Source organism: Pteropus alecto, unplaced genomic scaffold, assembly GCF_000325575.1.
Source record: "Pteropus alecto unplaced genomic scaffold, ASM32557v1 scaffold838, whole genome shotgun sequence".
NCBI lineage: Eukaryota > Metazoa > Chordata > Mammalia > Chiroptera > Pteropodidae > Pteropus > Pteropus alecto.
The window spans coordinates 10,197-31,730 of NW_006441420.1; the positions used below are offsets into that span (position 1 = coordinate 10,197).

Sequence of the window (21,534 nt, forward strand, 5' to 3'; positions counted from 1 at the left end):
CTTTGCCTCAGTCAGGCCACCAGGCATACTCCCTTTCGTTTTTTAGCAAGGCAGGCCATAGGGCTAAGGAGAGTGCGGAAGGCCCAGGCCTGCAGGAGCCCTGAAGTGAAAAAAAAATCTAGGTATCCTCAAGGGACTGACTGGGATGCTGGCATGACTTTGGATGTCTGTAAGTGTCAAGGTCAAACAGAGACAGCCAGGGCATGCCTCATTGGCCCTTCCTGCTGTGGGAATTGGGTAGCTATGCCACGTATTTAATAGTCAGGGGAACTGAGTCCCAATAAACGCTATGCTGGATATGTTAGGTGCCAATTTATGTTTTCTGTGTGTGTGTGTGTGAGAGAGAGAGAGAGTCATACATATGTAGTGTGTGGATCCAGGCTGGGGGAAAAGCACGAATGTCTACATGTATGTGCCTATCATTATTTCTTGAGTGTCTGGGTACGTTTTCAGGTGTCTGATGATGTGGGTGTTTGGTGTCTTTGCTCTAAAGTATGAGTGTAAATCAGCATGTGAGCATAGTGTCCTTTGCATGTACCAACATCCAGATGAGTGTGTAAGAGTTTCATCTATTTTTCCCCAGATAGACCTGTAAACATTGGGCTGGGCCTGATCTGAAGGAAGGGTGTAACGAGTGAGAGGAATCCTCTCAGTCCTCTTATGAGAGTTTGCTGGGTGGCAGATGATGGCTGGACTCAGCCTGGAACTCTTGAGGCGGTGTGTAACTGTCAGATCATGAAGTTGTGGACCTGAAACCAATATAAACTTGGACTCCATCCATGCTTCGATCAAGGATCTGGATTTCAAAAAGTCCAAGAACTGCATCCAAGAAATCAGCCCGAATGGACTGCTGCCCACACCACCGGCCTGGATCCTTCGGTTGGATCTACATGTGCTGCATGCCGACAGCCACAACATAGAGAAAGAGAAATACAGTCCTTACCTGCATTTCATCTAATACATTTTATATTTCAACATACAATTTGCTCCTGTATTCTAGACCAGAATGAAGTTCAAAGTCAGTCTGACATGACTCTAACTCTGTTTATGTTGCGACCTGCATTCAAAATGAAGGAGCTGGGAAGAAACTTTATTTAGAGCGCCATGGTCATGAACTTACCATCTGTGCAGTCTGCATGTGCAGGTATTAATACTGTGGTCACCTCCCTGTCATTTTTGAAAGCGGATATTTACAGCTGTCCTAAGAAGTGTTCCTTTGCCAAGAAGAAGGAAAATCCACTGTGTCTCACCTGTAGTGTCAAAGTTGAATGTGATGATAAATTTTACTGGTGAGGATGTGCTTGAAAACTCTTTTTCAGCAACACCATCAGAAAAGTAAACAGTAAATGATTATTGAAATTATTGAAATATTGAAATTGAAGGACTTCTCCCAAAGACTTTTCAGATGAGAAACTGGCACACTGCTGAAGTCTTAAACTGGGATCCAAATATGTTTCATCGGGAAGTTAGATCACTCTGACGAATAATGTTTGAGGCAAAGGCTTTGAAAAGAGACGCTTCTGCTCTGTAAGTTTCTGTGTAGAAGCGGTGCTCCATACTCATCCTTTATGCTAAGTGATATATAGATATTTTGAATGGGCTGCAGTATTGTTCTAAGAAGCAACTTGATAACTGTAGTTTCTGAAGCAAAATGGAATCTTCCAACAACTACAAAGCGTGAAATTAATACTGGACCTGGAAGTTTTCACTGTGGAAATTCATATGAAGCAGGTACAGGCAGCCATTTTTTGGAATGGAGCACATATCCTGAAGAGAACTCTAATAGTTGCAATAAAGAAAATGTGGTATGTTTTTTCAACACTGTGTTTCTTTTGTCCAGAGGAAGAGTCAATAGGAAAACTTTAACCTTTAGAGTCACTCAGCAGCACATGTAAAAAGAAAATTTTTTTTGAATACCTGCGTTCTGTAATCCAGAAGTCCGGCATACGATTCGCTGCTAGTATTGGTGTATACTCTGAAGTCTAAGGTGGCACTTACACCATATAGAGGAAGTAATTACATTTCTTACATATACTTCAATTAAATCATTTTATATTGGAACCAACTCTTTGCTCCCGTGTTCCAGACAGGAATGAATTTCAAACCCAGTCTGACACGACTGGAGCTCTGTTTCCGATGCTTCCTGTCTTCAGTACCAAAGAGTTGGTAAGAAACAATCTTTAGAGATCCATGATCATCAATTTACTAGCTGTGCAGTCTACATGTGCAGGTATTAATACTGTGGTAGCCTCCTGGTCATTTACAAAACCGGATCATTACAGCCATCTTACTCAGTTTCCCTTTTGCAAGGATAACAGAAATCCACCATGTCTCGCCTGTAGTGTTACACTCGAAAGTGATGAGAAATCTTTCTGGTGAGGATGTGCTTGTAATCCCATCCTCAGTAACACTGTCTCAGAAATGAAGACTAAATGATTGGGAAAAGGCATATTGAAATGGAAGGACTTCTCCCTAAGACTTTTCAGATCAGACACTCACACACTGGTGGAGCAATAAACTGGGATCCGAATATGCTTCTTCAGGAAGTTAGGTTACTCCGATGAATAAAGGTTGTAACAAAGGCTTTGAATTGAGCCGCTTCCGCTTTGTAAGCTTCTGTTTTAAAGCGGAGCTCCAAACTCATTCTGTATGCCAAGTAATGTATGGGTATTTTGAATGGAGTGCAGTATTGTTCAAAGAAGCGGCCTGTCAACGGTGGTTTCTGAAGCAAACTTGGAATCTTCTAACATCTACGAAGTGTGAAATCGACTTGGGAAAATGCGCAGTTTTACAGCCATCCAAAGTGGTGTCTCTTTGCCAAGCAGAACAGAAAACTACTGTTTCTCACCTGTAGTTTCACAGTCAAATGTGATGAGAAATCCTACTGTTGAGGATGTGCTTGTAATCTTTTCACAGCAACGCCATCAGAAAAATGAACAGTAAATGATTGGTGGAACCCATATTGAAATTGAAGACTTCTCCCAGAGACTTTCCAGTTGATACTCTGACACACTGTTGGAGTCTCAAATTGGGATCCAAATATGCTTCATCAGAAAGTTAGATCGCTTGATGAATAATGTTTGAAGCAAAGACTGAATTGAGCTGCTTTCTCTCTGTGAGCTCCTGTTTCAGAGCAGTGCTCCTAACCCACCTTGTATGCCAAGTGATATATAGATATTGAAAATGGGCTGCAGTAGTGTTCTGAGAAGTGACTTGACAACTGCATTTTCTGAAGCAAACTTGGAATCTTCCGACATCTATAAAGTGTGCAATCAATTATGGGAAACACGACAGTTTTCATATGAAGCGGGTTCACGTTGCCATGTTTTGGAAGGGTGCATATATGCTGAAGAGAACTTCAATAGTTGCAATTAAAAAATGTGGTATTAGTTTTCAACACTCTGCTGCTTTTGTTGCCTCAAAGAGGTGATCGGAAAACCATAAACTTTAGGGACAGGCAGCAGCATATCAAAGGAAACGGGTTTTTGAATATCTGTTTTTGCTAAGCCAGAAATTCGGCAAATGATTCGCTGCTAGTATTGCTGTATGCTGTAAAGTCTAAGGTGGTACTTACAAAATATAGAGGAAGGGATTACAGTTCTTACCTGGACTTCATGTAATACATTTTATATATGAAAAATCTCTTGGCTCCCATGTTCTAGACCGGAATGAAGTTCTACCCAGTCTCACGTGATAGTGACTCTGTTTATGATGCAACCCGTCTTCAGTTAGGAAGTGCTGGTAGGAAACATTCTTTAGAGATCCATTGTCGTGAACTTACCATCTCTACTGTCTACAGGTGCAGGTCTTAATACTGTGGGGTCTCCTTTTCGTTGATGAGAGATCTTTACAGCCATCTGATCCAGTGTCCTTTTGCCGAGGAGTACAGAAATCCATTTTATCTCGCCTGTAGTGTCACGTGCAAATGTAATGAGCAAACTTACTGGTGAGGAAGGGTTTGCAATTGCTTCCTCAGCAACATCGTCACAAAAAATGAATAGAAAATGATTGGTGGAATCAATATTGAAACTGAAAGAGTTCTCCCAAAAATTTTTCAGATCTGACTGACGCATTTGTGCAGTCTTACACCAGGGACCCAAATATGCTTCATCGGGGTGTCAGGTCACTCTGACGAATCATGGTTGAGGCCAAGGCTTTGAACTGAGCCATTTTGTGAGCTTCTGTTTTGAAGCAGTGCTCCTAACCCAGCCTGTATGCCGAGTGATGTATAGATATTGACAATAGGCTGCAGTAGTGTTCTGAGAAGTAACTTGACAACTGCAGTTTCTGAGGCAAACGTGGAATTTTCCGAGATCTATAAAGTGTGACATCGATTATGGGAAATATGGCAGTTTTCATGGTGTAAATTCGTATGAAGCGGGTTCAGGTTGCCATGTTTTGGAAAGGTGCATGTATGCTGAAGACACCTCAAAAAGTTGTGATAAACAACATGGTATGGCGTTTCAACACTGTGCTTCTTTTGTTGCCACAAAGGGGTGATAGGAAAACTCTACCATGTCGAGTCACTCAGCAGCACATGGAAAGAAAACCGGTTTTTGAATACCTGAGTTCTGTAATCCAGAATTCTGGCCTTGTAGTCAGTTGATCAATTAGATCATGGATGGATGGTACCGCTGCATGCAGTGGCGGAGTCACTTTATTCAATTCCCAATAGTCCACAGTCATTCTCCATGAACCATCATCAGGCTTCTTCACTGGCAACACAGGCACATTATGTGAACTATGGGTGGGGCACACAATCTGAGCTTTCTCCAATTCCTGGATCATATCCCGGATCTCATCATGTCCACCAGGCAAGCAATATTGCTTAAAATTGACAATACACCTTGGTTCTGGCACTTTCTGTGGTTGGTGATAAGTATGTCCCCACACTACAGTTTTCACCATTTGGACTCTCAGATGGAATTCACCAGGAGAGTTCTGCAGATTGAGCCCTTGCAACACCCCTAGGGTATACTCTGGTACCAGAGAACATACACTTTATACGGATGTTGGGGTAAACATCCTATTCCAAGAGGTAAAGTCACAACTTTGGTCTTAATTCTCTTTCCCCCATAGCTGTCTACATAGGTGGCTGGTCCAGTAAATCTGTCTGGATTTCCATAGATAAGACTGCAGTCAGCCCCATATCCATCAGTGCTAGGACTCTTTGCACATTGTTTGGGGACCAGTGGAAAGCCAATTCCACATGCGGCCTCCAGTGTCCATCTATCCCCTCCAAATGGGCACCATGGCCTTCTCCCTAGTCATATAGGGTTAACAGAGAGTCCTCAAGTTTCAAAAAGCCCTTCAAGGCCACAGGCCTAGCTCTTTCAGTGGGAAATTTCTGCCCATGCTTGAACTGCTATTCAGGTTTCAACTGCTACCACAATTCCAGCAACACTGTATTAGGCTGGCAGTCTATTTTGTCTTGATCAACTCCTACAGCTAGCAAATCAGTCCACATTTGCATTCGGGTGACCTGAACAGGACCCTATCCAGGGCCTATTTTTTTCTTCTTGCCCCTCTGGGGTCTGGGTATTACTGCATGGACACTTCTGCCCCCGCCCTCATGGCGTCTCCCCTCTACATCACCCAGAGCAGCCATTGCTGTAGTCACTTCGTGTATATATTTTCCCACATAGGGAGCCAGGATAGCAACCAACGAGCTGAAAACAGTAGAGGGGGCAATTCCTAACACTAGGTCCCACATGCCAATCGTAAACCATTCATCATCCACTCCCTGCATATTCAAATTAAACATAGCTTGTCGCATGCCCAGTTCACGTATGATATGCACTAATTCAGAATACATTTGTCATTTACTCACATGCTCTGGGAGTTCTCTGACTTCATTCCAAACTGTCCGCACAGTGGCAGTAAGCCATTCTATCAGGGTATGGTTCCCCAGCTTCTGAGGGTGACTCCAAGGGTGAACTTCTTTGGAGCTCAGTTTGCAATTGTTGCACCCTTGTGTCCAAGGCATCTGCCTTTTGCTGAAGTTTCTGTACCTGCATGGCCTCTGCTAGAGCTTCATCCATATTGTGCTTCAAAGCCATTAAAAGCACGCAGCCCACTAGGCCAGCCCACTCGAGATTTTTCTGGCAGCTGCTCCTCCAAGGAGCAGAGCACCTTCTCAGTACTTATAGGGGTCCCATCAACTGCATCCCATGGCTCAGATGGAATCCACATCATGAATCCCGCTGCCATGGGATACCACATACTTTGTGGGGGCCACATGTCCCTGCCGTCCTCCGGTGCAGCAGACGGCTCCCTTACCTGGGAATCCTGCCAACTACACCAAGTGTGTTGCTGCAGATTCATGGTTCCAAGGTAAGGGGTATGAGCAGTTGGAAGAAAATATGGGGAGCTGCAGATAACTGAGACATAGTCCTTTATTCCAGCAAGGGCACAGCCCTCCTCACGGAGTGGCAATGTTATCCAGCAAGGGCACAGCACCCCCTCGCATGGCTGCGACACCTTTCACCCTCCAGTTAAACAATAGTGGCATAATGCCAAGTTAGAAGCCCGTGCATATCTACTACAAACATGGTTACATAAGGGGAGAGTGCTGAATTTCTTCTGCTCAGAAGTTTGCAATCCCTCTACTGGATATTTACCTGAAAGACTTGAAAACCCATATCCAAAAAGATATTTGCACACTGATGTTCATAGCAGCATTATTCACAGTGGCCAGAACATGGAAGCAACCGAAGTGTCCTATGATAGATGACTGGCTAAGAAGCTGTGGCATATATATACAATGGAATATTACCATAAGAAGAGATGAAATACTGCCATTTGCGACAACATGGATGGACCTCGAGATAATCATGCTAAGTGAAATAAGCCAGACAGAAAAAGTTGTGTACAATTCAATTGTAAGGCATATATATATTGTATTGTGTGTTCATTGCCATAGTTGGATTTCTGTCACCACATATTGGATCCCTTTTATCCATCTACCTCCCCCCATCTCCTTCCCCCACTACCCTCTAATAACCACTAGTCTATTATCCATGTCCATGAGTCTCTGTTTGTCAAGTTCATTTGTTGCTTTTAGGTTTATATCTTATATATAAGTGATATCATGTGATGTTCAACTTTTTCTGTCTGGCTTATTTCGCTTTGCATGATTTTCTTGAGGTCCATCCACGTCATTGCAAATGGCAGTATTTCATCTCTTCTTATGGCCGAGTAATATTCTATTGTATATATGTACCACAGCTTCTTTAGTTAATCACCTATCAGGACACTTTGGTTGCTTCCATGTTCTGGCCACTGTAAATAATGCTGCTATGAACATCAGTGTGCAAATATCTTTTCAGATACCAACACTGTATAAGGGTTCCTTTTTCTCCACACCTTCTCCAACATTTGTTATTACCTGTCCTGTTGATTATAGCTATTCTAACATGTGTGAGATGGTATCTCATTGTGGTTCTGATTCACATTTCCCTAATAGCTAGCGATGTTGAGCATCTTTTCATATATTTGTTGGCCATTTGTATGCCCTCTATGGAGAAGTGTCTGTTCAGGTCTTCTGCCTATTTTTTGACTGAATCGTTTGGTTTATTTTCTTGTTGTTATTGAGTTGTATGAGTTCTTTGTATATTTTAGGTATGAGGCCTTTATCAGAGGCACTGCTTGCAAATATATTTTTCCATTTGGATGGCTGTCTCTTTACCTTGTTGACAGTTTCATTTGCTGAGCAGAAGCTTTTTAGTTTGAGGTAATCCCATTCATTTATTTTTGCTTTTACTTCCTTTGCCTTTGAGGTCAAATTCATAAAATCTTCTTTAAGTCCAAGAGGTCCTTGAGTTTCATTCCTATGTTTTCTTCTATGCATTTTATTGTTTCAGGTCTTATATTCAGGTCCTTAACACGTTTTGAGTTAATTTTGGTGTGTGGTGATAGATAAAGTGTAGTTTCATTCTTTTGCAGTTGGCCTTCCAGTTTTCCCAGTACTATTTATTAAAGAGGCTTTCCTTTCTCCACTGTGTGTTTTTGGCTTTTTTGTCTAAAATTATTTGCCCATGTAAATATGGGTTTACTTCTGGAGTCTTGATTCAGAAACAGACAAAAATGTTAACACTTCTGGGATTCGAGGGCTACAATACTTTGTGCATTCTGGTACATGGAGAATGTAAGTGACCAATGGGGGTTTTGACCTGCATAGTGGGGAGGTTTTTTCTTTTGACTCTTCACTCTCAATTCTTTGCTTCCTTCTCCTCCTTATATTTCCTTGCACCCAGAGATGTTGGGCTTTCTTTCTTTCTGCCCATATACACACTTATGCTTAATCCCACAGTCATGGGCATTTCAGCCTCTCCTACACTGAGCTCCCCCTTCACCCAACTTTAACAGAGAGTAGAATGGTGACACGGGTATTTGTATCCAACAGAGCCATGATAGCTTCTGTTCCTACCATCCAAACAATCCCAAGAATGTGCCACTTCTTTTATATATCCAAGCTAGCATATAAACAGAAGGAGGATCAGAGGACACACAAAATCAATTATCCAACCCCTAAATTAAAATGGCAACATATAGAGTTATTTTTTGTCAATAAAGAAGTTAAATTAAAAAGAATTTAAAAATTGAACAGATGTAATGAACAACATCCATGAAAGTTGATGAATCCATTTCCAAATATATTTAATGTATATAAATTTGTTTTAGTATATTCTGTTGGATATTTTTTAAGAGAAATGCCTAAAATATAAGAATTTAGGTAGAAAATGAAAAATATATTCCATATAAATCTGACCAGTTAAACGACTTGCATGTATTACACAATGTAATATAATCATGCTATATGATATGATGTAATTACATGATTTTTTAAAAATCAGCAAAAAACATATTTTTGTGCTCTCGTCTGATTTCTTTTTTATTTCAAAATACTTAATTGAACAAAGTATGATTGTATTAGATTGAATCATGAAAGTGCCATTTTTAATCAAATATATTGGAGTGACATTGTTTAATAAAATTATATAGGTTTTGAGTGAACAATTCTATAACACATCGACTGTATATAACATTGTGTGTTCTTCACCCGAGTTAAATGTCTTTCTATCACCATGTATTTATTCTCCTTTACCCTTATCTATCTCCCTCCCTATCCCTCCCCTTTCTCTGGTAACCACTAAACTGTTGTCCGTGTCCATGAGTCTGTTTCTTTGTCTTGTTCGTCTGTTGCTTTCAGATTTATATCCCACATATAAGTAAAATCATATGTTCTCAACTTTTTCTATCTGATTTACTTCACTTGTCATGATACTCTAAAGATCAATCCATACTGTCACAAATGGCAGTATTTCATCTTTTCTTATGGCTGAGTAATATTCCATTGTATATATGTACCACATATTCTTTATCTGATCTTCTATTGAAGGACACATGGTTGTTTCAATGTCTTGGCCACCATGAATAATGCTGCTATGAACATCAGGGTTCATATATCTTTCAGATAAATACTTTCAAGTTTTTTTGGTAAATACCTAGAAGGATTGCTGGGTCATATGGTAATTCTACTTAGTTTTTTGAAAACCTCCCTACTGTTTTCCATAGTGGCTATATCAACTTATATTCCCACCAGAGTTTATGAGGGTTCCCTTTTACACCACAATCTCTCCAACACTTGTATTACTTGTCTCATTGATGACAGCCATTCTAACAGGTGTTGAGGTGATATCTCATTGTGGTTTTGATTTGCATTTTCTTAATAGCTAGTGAAGTTGAGCATCATTTCATATGTCTGTTAGCCATCTGTATGTCTTTTTGGGAGAACTGTCTGTTCAGGTCCTCTGCCCATTTTTAAATTGAGTTTTGTTGTTGTTGTTGAGTTGTATGAATTCTTTATATATTTTGGATATTGGGCCCTTATCGGAGGTGTTTGCAAATATGTTCTCCCATTTGGATGGTCTGCCTTTTTTCCTTAGTGTGTCTAGCCAGTGGGTTGTCAATTTTATTAATCTTCTCTAAGAACCGGCTCTTTGTTGCATTAATTTTTTCTGTTGTCTTTTTCTTCTCAATTTAATTCTGCTCTAATTTTTATTATTTCCTTCCTTCTGTTGACTTCAAGCTTCGTTTCTTCTTTTTCTAGTTTTATAATATGCAATGTTAGGTTGTTTATTTGGGATCATTCTTATTTCTTGAGATAGGCCTGTAATGATATGAACCTTCCTCTATTACTGCTTTTGCTGTGTCCCAAAAGTTTTGATATATTGTACTTTCATTCTCATTTGTTTCTATGTACCTCTTGATCTGTCCTTTTATTTCTTCTATGACTCAGTTGATCTTCAGCAGCAAGTTGTTTAATCTTCCCATATTTATGGTTCTTCTCGCTTTCTTTTTACAGTTGATCTTGTTTCAAAGCATTATGGTCAGAGAATATGCTTGGTATGGTTTCAATCTTCTTAAATTTGTCGAGGCTAGTGTTTTGTGTCCCAACATACGGTCTATCTTTGAGAATGTTCCGTGTGCAATACAGAAGAATGTACAATCTGATGTTTTTAGATGAAAGGCTTTGTGAATGTTGGTTATGTCTAATTGGTCTAATGTGTCACTTAAGGTTAATATTTCCTTATTAATTTTCTGTTTGGATGATCTATCCATAGCTGACAGTGGGGTATTTAGGTCCCCTACTATAATTGTGTGTTTTTGTCAGTTTCTCCCTTTACTTCTGTTAGTAGTTGCTTTATATATTTTGGTGCTCCCTAACTGGCAGCATATATATTGATAAGTGTTATGTCTTCTTGATAAATGGCCTCCTTTTTCATTATACAATATCCCTCATTGTCTCTTATTACCATTTTTATCTTGTAGTTTGATTGATCAGATATAAATACAGCTACCTCCACTTTTCTCTAGATGCCATTTGCTTGGAGTACTGTTCCCCTTCTTTTACTTTGAGTCTGAGATGTGTCTCTTAAAGGAGGCATATGGTTGGGTTTTGTTTTTTAATGTCATCTACTACTTTGCCTTTTTATTGGTGAGTTCAGTCCATTTATATTTAGGGTGCTTAATGAAACATGAAGTTTTCCTATAGCCATTTTATCTTTTGTTTTCCGGTAGTTCAGTGTCTCCATTGTTACTTTGTCCTTGTGTTTCTGTCCGTTATTTTAATTTGGTGGTATTTTATGATTTTTCCCTCTGTTCTCTCTTGGTTTATGTTATGGGTCTCAGTTCTGGATTTTTTTTTTTGCATGTGTATGGTTATCATTAAGTTTACGTAAAGAAAAGTTATATATAAATACAGTAGTCCTTTTTCTTCTGCATGTGCCTCATCTCCATTCCCCTTTGCAGATTCAGATCTTTACTCTCTCCCATTTGCGTTCTCAAATTATCCCTATTTATGCTGTATGTTCTTTCCTAAGTGGCAGTAGCTGTTGTCTTTTTCTCTTTTTAAAGTTTTTTTTTTTAAACTTTAACCATTATGTAATATTTAAGCTTATAATACCTTGTTTTTAATAGGGGTTGCGCTTTCCTGTTTGTCTATTAGTCATCTTACTCATAGTTTTGTATTTTTTGCCTTTTGTTTCAGGTAGAATGACTCCCTTCAGTATTTCCTATAATGTAGGCCTTGTGGTAAAAACTTCCCTCAGCTTCTGTATGTCTGAAAAGGTCTTTATTTCTCCTTCATATCCAAAGGAGAACTTTACTGGATATGTTGTTCTTGGCTGGTAATTTCTCTCTTTCAAAAGTTTGAATATTTGATTCCACTCCCTCTTAGCTTGCAAAGTCTCTGTTTTAAAACATGTTGTCTGATGATAACATAATGGATTTTTCTTTATAGGATAACATCTTTTCCCTGGCCACCTTGATAATTCTTTCCTTGTCATTAATTTTTGACAGTTTTAATACAATGTGTCTTGAAGAAGGCCTTTTTGGGTCGAGACAATTAAGTGTTCTGTTTGCTTTTTGGATTTGAGGATCCAGTTCTTTTTATAGTTTGGAAATTCTCGACGACTATTTGTTTGAATAGGTTCTCTGTTTCCTTTTCCCTCTCTTCTCCTTCTGGTATACCCATGATTCTTATTTGCTTTTTCTAATGGTGTCAGTTCTTGTAGAGTCCTTTTATTTCTATTTGTTTCACTCTCAAGTCTCTTCTTCTACCTCCCTCATTTCCAGATTTCTGTCTTTGATATCACTAATTCTTTTCCCCATCTGGTCAGCTCTATTTCCTAAGCTTGCCATTTCAACTTTTCTCTCTTTTTGAGTTCTTCATCTCCAGAAGTTCTATTTTTTGTTTGTTTGTTTGTTTTAGAGTTTCGGTCTCCTTGGTAAAGTATTCCTGTTTTGCATTGTTTCTGAGTTAATTGAACTATTGGTTAGAATTTTCTTGCATCTCATTGAGGTGTTTTATTACTGCGATCTTGAATTCTCTGTCATTTAAATTGCATTTTTCTATATCTTTAAGCTTATTTTCTGGAGATTTTCATTTTCTTTTTGAGGTGCCTGGTCATCTTGCTTGTTCATGGTGTTTGATGGGTTACTTTCCTGCCTAGGCATTAATAGGAATATAACTGCTTTTAAAAAGAAAATATTATATAGTGATATCTCTTTAGATTTATAAGAAGAGGTTTTTCTTTTGATTTCCAGTAGGTGGGGCCCAAGCCTCCTGAACTGACCATGCCTGCTGGTTTTCTGCTTTGAGGTTAAAAAAGCCCTTTTTTCTCTGGGAAGTGTCTCCTCTGTGACCAGGTCACCTGGGTCCCAAGAATCCTCTCCCATGGAAGAATGTAAAGGGCAATGGGGGTCCGAGCCTCTGAAAAGTACGTGAATTCTTGGTACTGCCCCAACAGTCAGATGTAATGCTCTGCTGCTTCCATCCAAATCAGCCTGACTGGGTGATCATAGGGTGGATTGAGATAGGCCAGCGGTGCATGTATGTTTTCTTTCCAGTAATGCTGGCCCTCAGGCTTCAGCTGCCTTGCTTCTATATCTCTGCCTGTTACCAGGTTTGGCGCCACGTACATTTTAGTTCTTGTATAAATTCTCTTGGGGCTCAGTGCTAGCATTTGGAGGGTACTGGTTTGGGAGGAGGGCTTACTCTGGGATGGTAGGGGCACGCAGCCAGGCTCCATGACTTTCAGCTTTCTGCCTGTCAATGGCTGTTGCTAAAACACAGCTGTCACCCCTCCGCGCTCAGTCTCTGCCCTGCTGTCTGCTCTGGTCACTGCACTCACATGTGTGAAATATGCTGATGACTCAGGGAAGACAGTTCAGGGCTTCGAAGAGCCAAAAAAACGCTGCATAATTTCCCCCTTCCTCTAGTCCTGCAGGGAGCTCCGGCCTGTTTTTGGAAGCTCCTGTCTTTGTTTCTTTTTCTCTTTCCACCTCCCTATCTCACATGATTGGCCCACATTCAGATGCTGTGATGTGCAGATCTTTCAGATGTGCCTGTGTGCAAGTTGGGTGGTTTTTGTTGGATTATAGTTGTTTAGCTTGTTGTAATTTCAAGAGGAGAGATCAAAAGAGAATCTTTATGCCACCATACTTCTAACTTCACTCCTCAAAGTCAGACATTCTTGTGGGGGACTGTGCCTCAACCTGTGAAGTCTGGCACAACTATGCGTAACAAAAAAATTACAAAATATAAAAAACACCAAGGTATATATAAAGAAGTAAATTGCAGAATATAAAAGTTCCTAGAAATGTATCAGAGAAAATATCATCGAAATATAAAAATCCACTTTACATTTCTCCAAAATAATGACATTTACTCAGACTCACAAGTAGCTGGAAAATGAAAATAGACAGTTGTTTTCCTCAGATTTTCAAAATCCAAAAAGTATACAGTACCAAATTTTACTTAAATCTTGGGAAAACTCACATGCTATTGGTTGGAAGGATATCTTTGCAACTTTAGAGAATGGAATCTTGCCACAATCTATCAAAACATGAAATGTACCATCTTTGACCTAATAAATCACGTATTAGGTTGCCCAACCCAGAAGAACCCTCAGACATTTGCAGACAAGTCCACCTGCTCAGAAGCAGCCACTGCAGCATTCTTTCCAATAGCAAAAAAGTATAAAGGTCTGATGCGTTATTTGTTCTGAGAACGCTCTAATGGGAATCTAAAAGAGCAAACTATGTCCACGTTTACTAGCATGAAAACAACTCCAGGACACATATACAGAATAAAATATCACAACATAACATTCACAAAGAATTTTAACTAAAATCACTTACTGTCAGGTAAATGTATTTTTATAAGACTTGTATTCTTGCACAGAACTGAAGACACTGATTCAGAACAAAGACAGTGAGTGATGATGGAGATGTTTTAGTTCTTAGTCCCTAAACTGCATCACTGAGTTTTAAGTTTTACCTGAAAGCAAAGATGTAGATCACGTGCTATTTAAAATAACAGAAATGTAATATTTAACAACAAACGGTTGAACCAGAATTTGGCTCCAGACTCCCTGATGACATGGATAAATTTCTCTGCTCCAGTGTCATGGCTAATTTGGGAATATTTTTACCTAAAACACCTGCTGCACAAAAGTCCTTGCATGAACACCAGGGCCCTCATGGGATGAGTGTGCTATGAATGATATTAAAGTGTTGTGGGATGCTCAAATAGAGAGACGGGACACTGAGGCTATAAGCAGGAAGCAGTGTCTATTGATGCTAGCACTGGCTCAGTGGATTCTCATCCAAAGGCTGAGCCCCAATTGTAACATGACAGAGGGTTTTATACAGTCTCGTACTTCCATATACCTACACAGCTATAGATATTCCATATAAAGAAGGAGAACATAAAGTAAACAATGACTGGTTGTGAAGCTATGAGAAAACTGACATCAGCCAGAGAGTCTTGGGAAAGAGGGGGGTAGCAGTCAGGAACTAACTTGTTTGAGCAGGAAATGGCCAGGCAGGGTCAGGCTGCCACATTCTCGCCTTTGATGCTTGGACCCAGGACTGGGTCAGAGAGCATCATCTCCTTTTTCTAATTTTTGGTTTAGAGGCTGGTACCTCCATAGCATAAGGACTTTTGCTGCAGTTCTTCTTTCTACTGTAGCTTCTATGAAGGAGGTGGTTGACCAGATAACAAGAGGCAATAAGCACGGTAGGAGACAGGTCCCGAGGAGGAGGACTAGTATCCCAACTAAGGTCTTAAAGCCCCTGAAAGTGGAGAACCAGCCTCCAAAGAGGTTACTAGGATCTCATCCTTTCCAACTTTGGACGGGCACATGAGCTATTTTCCTAACATTAGTAGTATGGCAGTCACAGCTTTGCCATTGTCATCTGCTTTGAGGCAACAATCAGTCTGGTTAAACTTTCCACACACTCCTCCTTCTTCTGCTAATAGATAAACTAAGGCTAGGCGGTTTTGGTAGATAGCTGACAGCATCTGGGATTGTTGCCTGGCTAAAAGCTCTAAGGCAATTGCAGTCTCATTGGTTATGATCTCAAGAACTGCTTGTAATCTAATGATCCGGTTAAGCATGTATATAGGGGCCGGTAACACCAGCTCCCATCTTGGGCCCACGTGGCAGGGCCATAGTATTGGATAATACAGTGGAGAGGCCATTCATCTTCTCCCCATGTTTGTTGTCCCCTTATTTCAAGTGATCTCTTAGTTCTGGCCTTCAATCTTGATATAGGGGAACACCGAGCTCATTTCCTTCTTGGTCAGGTAGAAGAAAGAAGCTAGGCTGAATGTTCCCAATGGTGCAACTTCCCTTCCAGTTCATTGGGAGTTGAGTGTAAGCCCTCTTTCCACAAATCCAGAAGAGCCCATCGGACACTTTCCAGCTCTCGGGGCTGGCGGAACTGAGGTTTTCCCAGAATGTGCCGATAGCTGAAATGGCATGGAAGTGGTTAGGGACCACGCCATTCTCTATAGTACAGTTTGTGACAGTTGAGTTTTGGTTGAGAGAGTGGCACAAGGAGGAGTTAGCTGCAGTATTATTGGCCCAATACTAGGAAGGAGCCTTGGGCCACCAGTCTAGGTCTGTGTGATTTAAAAATAACATTCTTTTACATGGAGTTTCTCCAATCCACTGAGTGTATCCTGGATCCATCTGGCCAAGACATTCTTCCCCTGCCACTTCTGAGGAGAGGACCCATCTCTGGGGTTGACCCTCTGAGGAAAGCCACCAAGTGGTTCCACTGGAGAAAGTAAAAGGCGTCTAGGCTAGTCCTTCCAGGGCCAATGTTCACTCATGAGTGCTCTTCCACAAACCCAGCATTTATTGACACCAAGTTCATGGGCGGTCAACCAAGAGGTTCTTCCCCGAGGATGGGAGGTCTAGGTTTTGGCCCAAAGCGGCCTTTAGCTGATCATGCACTTGTAGGCTTTAGGACCTAGGAGATGGTGTAGGCTTAGGTGTGGCTGAATTACGCAGCCATTGGACATGTTCTCCGACTGCTGGGCTGTGTGGTTATGAACCTATCCCCCACTTGAGGTCTATTGCCAACATGCCCAAGTTTTCCCCTAATTTTTCACGCTCTTGGCAGGATTGGCCGCTCTCATATTTAACCTTTATGTAACCTATCCAATATTGGAATCCTTAATGAGTGCAGAGTGTGGCATTTAGGGCACACCCTTCAGGTAGGCCAGTTATGGAAGTAAAGCCAGTGGCAATGTTGGACCCTATCCTGTACCTTTGCATGCATTGGGTACAAAGCAAAGAAGTGGGGATACTTGTGCCACACATGTGGTGGAGTAGGAGAAGAAAAAGTCTTTAGGGGTACCATCCTGACAAGACGTCATCCCCAGGCTTCTGCCACATGTAGGTTGGTCAACTTCTGGTGTGACCAAAGTGGGGCTGACATCTTACCCTTGGTCTGTCGGCACAGTCGGTGTTTTCTTCCAGAGGGTTGCCTTAAGGAGCTCAAAGAAGTCTGGAACACATTCCCACTCTGCAGCTGTGGGTTTAAGTCTGCTATGATGTATTCAGGGCGTTATTTCAGCAACCTTAACTGCAGTGGTGGTAGACAAAAATGACAGAAACGGGGCCTCTCCATGGGAGTTTTAGGGGCTGAATGTTCCATTCTTTTACCCAGAGTCTCCTGGCTTAAAGGAATGAACTTCAGCAGTTAAACTGATGGGAAGCCTTTCCCTAACCCATTGGCTGACAGTCTGAAAGGTGGTCCCTAGAGCCTGAAGCTGTTGTCTCAGTTAATTCACCTATTTCCTTGAAGTCTCCTCGTAGTCCTTTGATGAGTGACGGTGGCCATCCATACAGGATCTTGTAGCGAGATCTTGCAACAGGTGGAAGCCGAGGTATTTGACTCTTTCTTAGCAGATTTGAGCCTTCCTTTTAGAGACCTTGTAACCCACTTCCTAGAGAAGATTGAGGAGTAGATGCATTCCTTCCATAGGTCTTTCCTGCTAAGAGAAGGTCATCTACATACTTGAGTAACATACAGATGTGTTGGTCTGCCGGGAAGGCCTTTAAATCTGAGGCTAGAGCTGTCTCAAAGATGGTTGGGGGTTCTTGAACCCCCGAGGCAGCCATATCCATGTCAACTGGCCTTGTCTCCACTTTCAGGGCTTTCCCATTGGAAGGCAAAGATTGGTTGACCCTGAGGAGCCAGCCAGTTGAATGCAGAAGAAGGCATCCTTGAGGTGAAATAGGTTGCCTCAGCGGGGATGAGGCCTAGGAGGGTATATGGGTTGGGTACAACAGGGTGCAAGGTGACAATTGCCTGGCTGACTGCTCGTAAATCTTGGAACAGCTGGTATTCATTGATCTCTGGCTTCTGAACTGGCAGGAGAGGAGTATTCCAGGATGATTGGCAGGGATGGAGAATTCTATACTTCAGAAGTCTCTAAATGTCTTTGGATCCCCACTTGTGCCTTATGGGGAATGAAATACTGTTTCTAGAGAGCTGGCTCAGCAACTGGTTTTAACTCCACCACCACTGGAGGGATGTGTCAGGCCAGTCCTAGAGGGTTGTCTTCAGCCTAAACTCCGGGCACCTTGAAGGGGAGCTCGGGGCCCTGTTGAGACCCTCCTATGAGACTATAGATGCACCACTCTTCTCCTTGGGGAACGGTGAGCAACATGATCCTTGCTTCTGGCCTCCCCAAGGTTAGGGCTACTTGGTCACGTAAGTTGAAGGTAATTTGCGCCTATAGTTTTCCTAAAAGGTATCATCCCATCAGTGCTATGGGGCAGTTGGGCAGAAATAGGAATTTGTGGATGAATTCTCATCCTCCTAGGTTGCACCAGGAAGAGGCAAAAAAGTTACCATTATGGGATCCCCCAGTTGACCCCATAATGGTAACTTTCATTTGAGAAAAGGGGCCCACAAGTTTAGTTACAACTGAGTGTTCAGCTCTGGTGTCAACCATGAAGTCAAGAGGTCAGCCCCCAACTATCATTTGGACCATACACTCCAGGGTGCCTAGCAGAATGGAGCCAGGGCGGCAAAGCCAACAAAGTCGTCCCTAGGAGAACCTGCTATGAGCGAGTCAGTTGATAGCGCTCTTGTACAACTTGGCCATGTCTTTGGGGGCCAGGGGCCGGAGCCGCTGATGGCCCACCTGATCCTTGGGGACATTCGTTTTTCCAGTGGCCCCCTTGGCGGCAGTATACACATTGGTCTTGTCCCAGTCTCATTTTCAAGATAAAAAAGGTAACGAATGACAGTGATAGACACACATAATGATAAAGGGGACCATACATCAAGACATAACATATCAATATATATGCTCCCAATCAGGAAGCACCAAAAAATATAAAGCAACAACTAACAGAACTAAAGGGAGAAACTGACAAAAATAGTTATAGTAGAAGACATAAATACTCCACTGTTGGTTATAGATAGATCTTCTAAACAGAAAGTCAGTAAGGAAGTATCAATCTTAAATGACACATTAGACCAGTTGGACATAATCAACATTTACAGAGCCTTTCACCCCAAAATTTCAGATTATACATTCTTCTCTAGTGCACACGGAACATTCTCAAGGATAGACCATATCCACACAAAACGAACCTCACCATACCAAGCATATTCTCTGAACATAATGCTTTGAAACTGGAGATCAACTGTAAAAAAAAAAAAAAAAAAGTGGGAAGAACCACAAACATATGGAGATTTAAACAACTTGCTTCTGAGGAATGACTGGGTCATAGAAGAAATAAAAGGAGAGATCAAGAGAGACACAGAAACAAATGAGAATGAAAGTACAACACAGCAAAACTTTTGGGACGCAGCAAAAGCGGTAATAAAAGGAGAGTTCATATCATTACAGGCCTCTTAAGAAACAAGAAAGGTGCCAAATAAACAACCTAACATTACATCTTAGAGAACCAGAAAAACAAACGAAGCCCAAAGTCATTAGAAGGAAGGAAATAATAAAAATTAGAGCAGAATTAAATGAAATTGAGAACAAAAAGACAACAGAAAAAAAATCGTTGTAACAAAGAGCTGGTTCTTTGATAAGATTAATAAAATTGACAACTCCCTCGCTAGACTCACTAAGGAAAAAAGAGAAAAGACACAAATAAACAAAATCAGAAATGAAAGAGAAGTTAACAACAGATACTATCGAAATACAAAAGATCATACAAGAATACTATGAAAAATTATATGCCACCAAATTTAATAACCTAGAGGAAACAGACAAGTTTTTAGAAATATACAACCTTCCTAGACTGAATCACGAGAACTGAAAAATCTTAATAGACTGATCAAACAGTAAGAAAATTGAAACAATTATCAAAAACCTCCCCCAAAAGTAAAAGTCCAGGACCAGATGGTTTCACTAGTGAATTCCACCAAACATTCAAAGATGATTTAATACCTGTTCTCAAACTTTTCCAAAACATTGAAGATGAAGCAAGACTTTCGAAGTCATTTTATGAGGCCAACATTACCCTAATACCAAAACCTGGTAAAGATAACACACATCGAAAAATTATAGACCACTATCTTTTATGAATACACATGCAAAAATCCTAAATAAAATACTAACAAATCAAATCCAACAACACACTAAAAAGATTATACACCATGAACAAGTGGGTGTCATTCCAGGGGCACAAGGATGGTTTAACATATGCAAATCGACCAATGTGATACACAACATAAACAAAATAAAGGATAAATATCATGTGGTCATATCAACAGATGCAGAAAATGCATTTGACAAGAAATATTTATGATTAAAACACTTAAAGTAGGTATAGAAGAACAACACCTCAACATAATAAAGGCCATATATGAAACCCATACTTAATGGTGAAAAACTAAAAACCTTCCCTCTAAGATGAAGAACAAAACAAGGCTGTCTGATAACTACTATTATTCAATATAGTATTGGAAGTCTTCGCTAGAGCAATCAGGCAAGAGAAAGAAATAAAAGGCATCTGAATTGGGAACAAAGAAGTCAAACTTTTCGCAGATGACATGATTCTCTAGATAAAAAAACCCTAAAAACTCCATTAAAAAAAAAAAACAGAAATAATAAATAAATACAGTAACGTTTCAGGATACAAAAATCAATGTACAAAAATTTATAGCATTCCTATACTCTAACAATGAATTTTCACAAAAGGAAATGAAAAAAATTCCTTTTGCAATTGCAACAAAAACGATAAAATACCTAGGAATAAACCTAACAAAGCATGTGAAAGACCTACACACTGAAGACTATAAGCCATTATTAACAGAAACTGAAGAAGACAAAGAAATGGAACGGTATTCCGTGTTCACTGATTGGAAATATCAACGTAGTTAAAATGACCTTATTGCCCAAAGCAATATACAGATTTAATGCAATCCCATCAAAATCCCAACAGAATGTTTTAAAGAAACAGAACAGCTCTTTCTCCACCATTGTGGTGCATGATGTTGAGTCTTGTTCACCATGTTTTCTCACAAGACTTTCAGGATCAAGCAGTTCCTAGCCAAAAAAAAAAGCAGAACCAGCCTATTCTCCAACGGGTTCGGATGAAAACTGGTAATAAAATCAGGTACAACTCCAAGAGGACACATTGGAGAAGAACCAAGCTGGGTCTATAAGAAATCACACAGAAGATAGCACACATATTTCTGCTGTATCCAGGTTGCTTAGATCTGACCAAAGTACTGAGAAGATCACTACTATCAGGACAGTTGGGCATGTTTTATTGAGAAATTATTGGAAAAATGATTTTCTTCTACACTAGTAGGTTGGTTGAATAATAAATATGTGAGACTTTTTAAACTGCAAAAAAAAAAAAAAAAGAACAAAATTATCAGATTTGTATGGAATCAACAAAAGACCCCAAATAGCAAAAGCGATCTTGAAAAAAAAAAAGAATGTGGCCAGAGGTATTACTCCAACTGACTTCAAATACTACAAAGTGACCAGAATCAAAACAGCATGGTATTGGCAGAAAACAGATATACAGACCAATGAAACAGAATTGAGAGTCCAGAAATAAACCCCCATATAAATAATTTTCAAAAAAGGAGCCAAAAACATACAATAAAGAAAGGAAAGCATCTTCAAAAAATGGTGCTGGAAACATTGGAAAACCACATGCAAAAGAATGAAACTAGACTGCTATCTAT

The 21,534-nt window shown here is 40.3% G+C and overlaps 1 pseudogene; it reads left to right on the plus strand.

Annotated features, from left to right (window-relative positions):
- The first annotated feature begins 20,845 nt into the window (after window positions 1–20,845).
- LOC102897465 lies at window positions 20,846–21,002 on the plus strand (annotated as a pseudogene).
- The last annotated feature ends 532 nt before the right edge of the window (window positions 21,003–21,534 follow it).